We start from the raw sequence: 6867 nt of genomic DNA on the forward strand, positions 1-6867 counted from the left end.
TCAACAAATACATCACCTCACATAGTTACCATTTATTTATTTATTTTTTTGCGGTTAGAATACTTAAGATCTACTCTTTCAGCAAATTTCATGTATACGATACATTATTAACTATAGTCACCGTACTGTGCAGCAGGTCTTCAGAACTTACTCATCTAATAACTGAAAGTTTTTACTTTTTGACCAACATCCCCCATTCCCACCATCCCTCAACTCCCAGTAACCACTCTTCTACTCTCTGTTTTTATGAGTTAGGTTTTTAAAAATTTCACATATGAATGAGACCACACAGTATTTGCCTTTTTTTGTTTGCCTTACTTCACTTAGCATAATGTCCTCTAGGTTCCTCTGTGTTGTTGCAGATGGCAGGATGTCCTTCCTGTTTGTGGCTGAGTTTATGTGTGTGTGTATGTGCGTGCGCACGCACGTGCACGTGTGTGTGTGTGTGTATAGTCAATTTTTCTTTATCTATTCATCTGTCAGTGGACATGTAGATCGTTTCTATGTCTTGGCTATTATGAATAATGCTGCACTGAATGTAGGAGTATAAATATCTATTTGAGATACTGATATTGTTTCCTTTGGGTATATATTCAAAAGTAGGATTGCTGGATCATATGGTAGTTCTATTTAAATTTTTGGAGGAATCCACATACTGTTTTCCATAGTGGCTGTACCAATTTACGTTCCCACCAACAGTATGCAAGGGTTCCCTTTTCTCCATATCCTTGACAAAACTTGCTATCTTTTGACTTTTATTTATTTTTTATTTTTTTTTTAGGTGAGGCAACCCTTGGTTGACCTCACAGATTACAAGGACCTTGTCAGCTTACAATCCCTTATTTTTTTTTAATTTTTTACACCTATAGCACCTGGTCTTCCTAGGTGGTCTCCCATCCAAGTACTAACCAGGCCCGACCCTGCTTTAGCTTCTGAGATCAGATGGGATCGGGCTTGTTTAGGGTGGCATGGCTGGAGACTGTCTTTTGACTTTTTAATACTCATTCTGACAAGTGTGAAGTGATATCTCATTGTGGTTTTAATTTACATTTCCCTGATAATTAGTGATGTTGAGCATCTTTTCATATACCCAATGACCATCTGTATGTCTTTGTTGGAAAAATGCCTATTCAGGTCTGTGATTCATTTTTAATTAAATTATTTTTTTCCTATTAAGTTGTACGAGTTCCTTACATATTTTAGATATTAACCCCTTATCAGATATATATTTGCAAATACTTTCTCCCATTCAGTAGGGTGCTTTTTCGTGTTGTTTATTTCCTTTGCTATGCAGAGACTTTAGTTTGATGCAGTTCCACTTGTTTATTTTTGCTTTTGTCATCTGTGCTTTTGGTGTCATATCCAAGTAATCATTGCCAAGACCAATATCAAAGAGCTTTTTTACCTTTGTATTCTTCTAAGAGTTGTATGATTTTAAGTCTTAATGTTTTAGTCTTTAATTCATTTTGAGTTGACTTTTGTATATTATACAAGATAAGGGTTCAATTTTATTTATTTATTTATTTATTTATTTATTTATTTATTTATTTACTTATTTTTTGCCTGTGACTAGCCCTTCTCCCTAGCATAAATCCAACTGCAGAACCTGAAGTGGCCCTGTGACCTGGCTCCAGCCCCTTTCTATTTCCTGTCCAGAGTAGATCCTGCTCTCACAGAAACCCAGCAAGAGACATAACAGTTCACTCCCCCGTAACAGCCTCGCTGACCACTGCAAATCCCAAAGCAGCCCTGTCACCCAGCTCCAGCCCTGCTCTCAGTCCTGTCTGTCCAATACCCTGTTGGAGCCACATGCAACCATGCTACTGATAATAGGCCTGCCAACCTAGAAGCCAACTAAGAACAGGCAGCAGCCATATGGCCAGTATCCAGCCCACTTGACTGAGATCTCTGAAGCAATCCTGTAAGTCAGGGGACCAGGAAGGAGAAGGTTTTTACCAGCAGAATCAAATTTGTAAAGACAAGAAGAGGTGTTTGCTCCTTCAGATGCACAGACACCAACACAAAGCTACACAAATCACAAAGAATCAAGCAAACATGACACAATTGAAGGAAATTAATAAAGCTCCAGTAAATGACTCTAAAGAAATGGAAATGTAAAGATTGCCTGACAATTCAAAATAATTGTCTTAAGTTGTCTTGCCTCAGTGAGCTACAAAAGAACACAGAAAATCAGGAAAAATCAAAATGTAAAACACTGACATCTATGTTATTGTTCTTTAAACAAGAGCTTTGTCAAAGCAACAATTTCTGAGAAAGTCTCATTCAATGATGGCGTTTCTAAAATTGTAGCAGCCTCATACAATAGGTATTTTTAGCAGATGAATCCTTTTCTGTATCCATCTAGTCCTGTGAAATACTGCACTATCTCTTTCACCTTATCACCCTTACATCCCTGGGACCCACTCTCCCCTAACCCTGTAAAGGGAGCATGAGGAGCTTATGCAGGACCAGCTGCCTTACGTAGAGAGGGTGCAAATACTTGCTTGTAAAATTGCCAGTGTGCTGGGAAGCAGCCTAGAGAACATGGGCTCTGGCTTACAAAGTTCTAGCTATGAATCAGGAGCTGAGTGACTGAGAGGCTTCTGAAAAACTCTGAGCTTCAGTTTCTTTCTATGTAACATGGGGGATAATACCAACTTCTCGGAGATATTGAGAAAATGAAACGAGAAGTTAATCTAGGCAAAGCACCTTGCTTAAAGCAGTAGCTCAATGATGATACCTTCTTCCTCTGCTATTTGCCCCTAATCGGCCCTCCAAACTAGCCCCTCCCCCCAGAAGAATATCCCAACTCCTACATCCCCATTCTTAATACTGTTCATGTTCAACTTAAAAATATCCTCCAGCTGAAATTTTTAAAAACCAAGAAGGCTAGTAATGAACAATCTCTAAGTAGAGATCTAGGTCAAAGATAGAAAATGTGGAAAAGATCAAAACCTGCAAATCCAATAGCCAAAAATATATTTTAAAAATCTCTGTATTTTTTTAGTAGCCAGGGTAATGCAGGTTAATGTAAAATATTCTTTTATAATAATCAGATTGTCAAAAAGCCTAAATAATGATAATACTTACTCAAGGGATTGCAAGAAAGGGAGCACACTATAGTATTAATTGAGGAAATGTGAATTTTTACATCCTTTTTGGAAAGAAATCTCATATATATGGGTGTTTGCATTATTTCTAGGTTTTACACTCCAGTGTTATAATAAATATCCTGGTACTAGTACTTCCATTTCTAAGAGATAAATTTCCAGAAACGAAACATGAGAATACTATGGCAAAAGATATGTCAATGCTGGAGTGGTAAAAATTTAGAAACAATGTAAACATCCATTAAAAACCAAAGGGTTCAAATATTTGGTTAACTTATATACTTATTTGGTGGAATATAACGCAACAAGCTGAATTTATACCACTTTACTTGGAGAGATTTCCATAATATATTTAGTGAAAATAGCAAGATACAGAACAAATTATTCCATTTTTGAGAATAGTGGCAAAAATGTCTCTACTTTCCATGTACATATGTGTATGTGCATAGGTATGTGGGCATGGAGAAGTCGATATAAAGAGACCTACTAAATAACATTATTTTCCTGTGGTATATCTAAGGGTTGCAGAGAAAAGGAGAGAGGAATGGAAAAGGAAAATTAAGCAAAACTGAAAGGCTGTATAATATATATTGTTGGTCTCTGAATAATATACATGGGGTCTATGATTATAAAGTGTGTACTTACGTTATGTTCCAAATTTTTGTAAAACTATACATACATTTATATATACACACACACACACACACACATATATATATATATATGCACATAAAGAAAAGCATAAAAGGATAGCCACCAAAGTGTATTAAAGGCAATTATGATAACGTTCACATATTTTTTCTTCTGTTTATTTATGTTTTGTTAGAGTACTTTATGTTGAGCATTATTATTTACATAATCAGAGAAAAGCTGTTTTCACTGTACAAAAAGGGAGAGGGAACGATGCCCAGGCTGGCTATAATCCCACAAGGTGATTCCAGAAATAAGAAAGAGACTTTGGAAGTATTTTGGAATTTATTTCAAATCCTGGAAAAACTTAGAATGTGTTATTAGTTGGCAACTCAAGAAGTAGACACTGCGGTGGAGTTTATATGCAGGATGCTTACTAGGGAAAGTACTCGCCATCCACACCTGGGCAAGGGACGAGGAAGTGAGGCTGGGTTGATGATGAGGTTGAGCTGTCATGCTGGTCCAGTGACAGCCTTGGCTGACACTATAGGGAACTCTGGAGCTAGAACAACAACCCTTTGGTGTTGTCCTGAATTAAGCTGAGATGGCCAGACTTTAATAACCCCCATCCATATACAAAGCAGTCATGGATATGGTGGCCCTGGAAGGAAAACACCTGAGGCAATCCCTGAAGGGGCTGAAGCTAAGGATGGTCTGATGACACTTCCAGCAGCTGAGGCATCAAGTCCTTTATTGAGAGGACCTGGGCAGTGCATCTCATATGCTTCTCGGAATGGCCCTCATGATCCTAGTATGCCAGGAAGTCTCAATGGCCTGGCTGAATTCGGGCTTCTTCTGCAGAATCAAATCCTGCTTTAGTTAAAAGAGGCAGTTCCACAAGATAATTGATTTGTCATGAGGAGACATTTTTATGGAACCATTTAACACTCAGAGCAGTAATTTGTGCATTTCATCAACCAGGGGCGAGTATTTACTAAACTACTACCACGGGCCAGGCACTGAGCTGAGTTCCGTGGAAAAAACAAAGCTAAATGAGTCTAGTTACCACTCTCTCTCAAGGAGTTTACAGGAGAGATAAAGCATGTTACACAACACCAACTCTACCAGACGGTGAGTGATAAGTGCTGCCAGACAGGCACTACAAAGTGCTAGAGGAAGGTGGAGGAGAGGGGACATCTAGATATCAAAATATTAGTGTCACGAAGTGAGCAAGTCAGATGACTTTGGAAGCTACGTTTATATTTCTGGAGGTAGCACAGCAAGTTTGCAAACAGCAGGCAGCTACGATATCGTGGGAGAACATAAAACTGGAATTTAGAATACCTTGGTTCAAATTATGTTTCTGCCCCTATTTGATCACAGATTTGGGAAAAACTGTTTAAAACTATGTAAGTTTCAATTTCCCTGTACATCAAAAAGAGATAAAGTATATCTTGCATGTTGTTTTTAGGATAACGTGAGGTACTATCAGGCTAGATGCTAGGAGAGTGACAGAGAACAAGGTTGCTTTGTTAAGATTTAAATGCTATGCAAACATGACATATAATTGTTGTTATGTTAATAAGTTGTAGTTAATCCATCCATGAGATTTATAATAACTTTCCCCAGATAATCAATTTTACGGGATATTGCTGGATGACGTATCACTCCCAGGAAACTCTAGGGAATATCTGAAACCTCAGCACGATGTTATATTAAACAAGTTAATTAATGGAATTATGTAATAAATGTGTCAGATATTAGGTGGGGGAGATTTCTACATTGATAATGATAACTCCTGAGAAAACTTGGGCATCCTAACCTCTTTCTCTAACCTAATCCTGTTGCTCAGTCCTTTTCTTAAGCAAACACAGCAGTGTTTTATGGATGCTATTACTTCTGTGATTTGCATTCTCAACATTCGCTACAACTCTGTTAAATGTGCTGAATTTGGTAACAGGCAGAAGTTTCCTTTTAGCTAGGTCTCCAGAGAGAGGTCATTCTTCTTCCCCTAGCACCTGCCACACTTTATCATTGTTCAAGTACCAAAAGGAGCAGGAATTTTTCACCCCACTGATATTACTCTGAGTTTATTGTTTATTTAGCATTCTTCATTTAGCAATCAACTTTCCACCTCCTTTTCTGGTCCCTTGCTTTTTCTCCTTACCTTCTTCAAGACAGAGGTGGTGCCAAGAGTGTGTTAGGAATAGAGTAAGCCCCCTTTTAACCTCCCTACCCTCAGGTCACTCCTTAGAGGCTTGTTATTTGAGATGGGCAGTTGTCATTTTCTAAATCTAAATGTGTGAATGGAAGCATCTTTACCCAGCTTTGCTGTTTTATTGATCTGTAATATAAAGCAGGGATTAAAAACAACTGCATGATCGCTTAGCAAATCTAGTTTCAAAACAAGCTCCATAAACTCTCCTTTCCAACCAGGTTATTGCTTCTAAGCTCCTGCTTTAGAGAAAATTTAAAGCACCACTTCTTGAACGTAACTGTATTTAATATTTCTCAGTTCTTATTCTCGCACTTCTCACTTCTGGATACATTGAAACTAAGGACCACTTATTATCATGACCTGCTGAGGTCTGCTAGTGCTGTAAGAGAAATTCAACCCCTTACTCAATTTGTTCCCACAAAATCAGACTGCAGAGTTGGGAAAGGTAGAGGGATGAAGCATGGCAGAGAGAACATAGTCACGGGGTGGAGGTGGGGGAACACAGATGCAGAGCATGGAAATCAGAGAGACTGAGAGCTGCCATGTCACAAAGACTATCCTATTAATTACTCAAATGGCAGCCAACATGTTACAGAACATACTGGAGGGAGATGAAAGTGTCTCCTATAATTGTATCAGATGCTCCCTTTTTCTTTGCTAACAGAACTCTCCATTTATGCATATATCTCCTCTATGCCAGAGATCCAGGGGCTTTTGTGAATTTGGTGACATCTCTAGTTTCAGTGGATGCATCTTGATTGGTTTTAGCCACTGATTCTCAAACTCTTTGGTCTCAGGAACTGTTCACACTCTTAACAAATATAGGATCCCAAAAAGCTTTGCTTTTTGTGGTTTATATTTATCAATACTTAGCATCGTAGAAATGAAAACTATAAATATTTAAAAATA

General features: G+C 38.1%; 1 pseudogene; it reads right to left on the bottom strand.

Moving 5' to 3' along the window:
- Positions 1–860: 860 nt before the first annotated feature.
- Positions 861–980, bottom strand: LOC120610056 (uncharacterized; annotated as a pseudogene).
- Between the last annotated feature and the right edge of the window lie 5887 nt (positions 981–6867).

This window comes from Pteropus medius, unplaced genomic scaffold (genome assembly GCF_902729225.1).
Source record: "Pteropus medius unplaced genomic scaffold, Ma_sr-lr_union100, whole genome shotgun sequence".
In the NCBI taxonomy this organism is placed as follows: Eukaryota; Metazoa; Chordata; class Mammalia; order Chiroptera; family Pteropodidae; genus Pteropus; species Pteropus medius.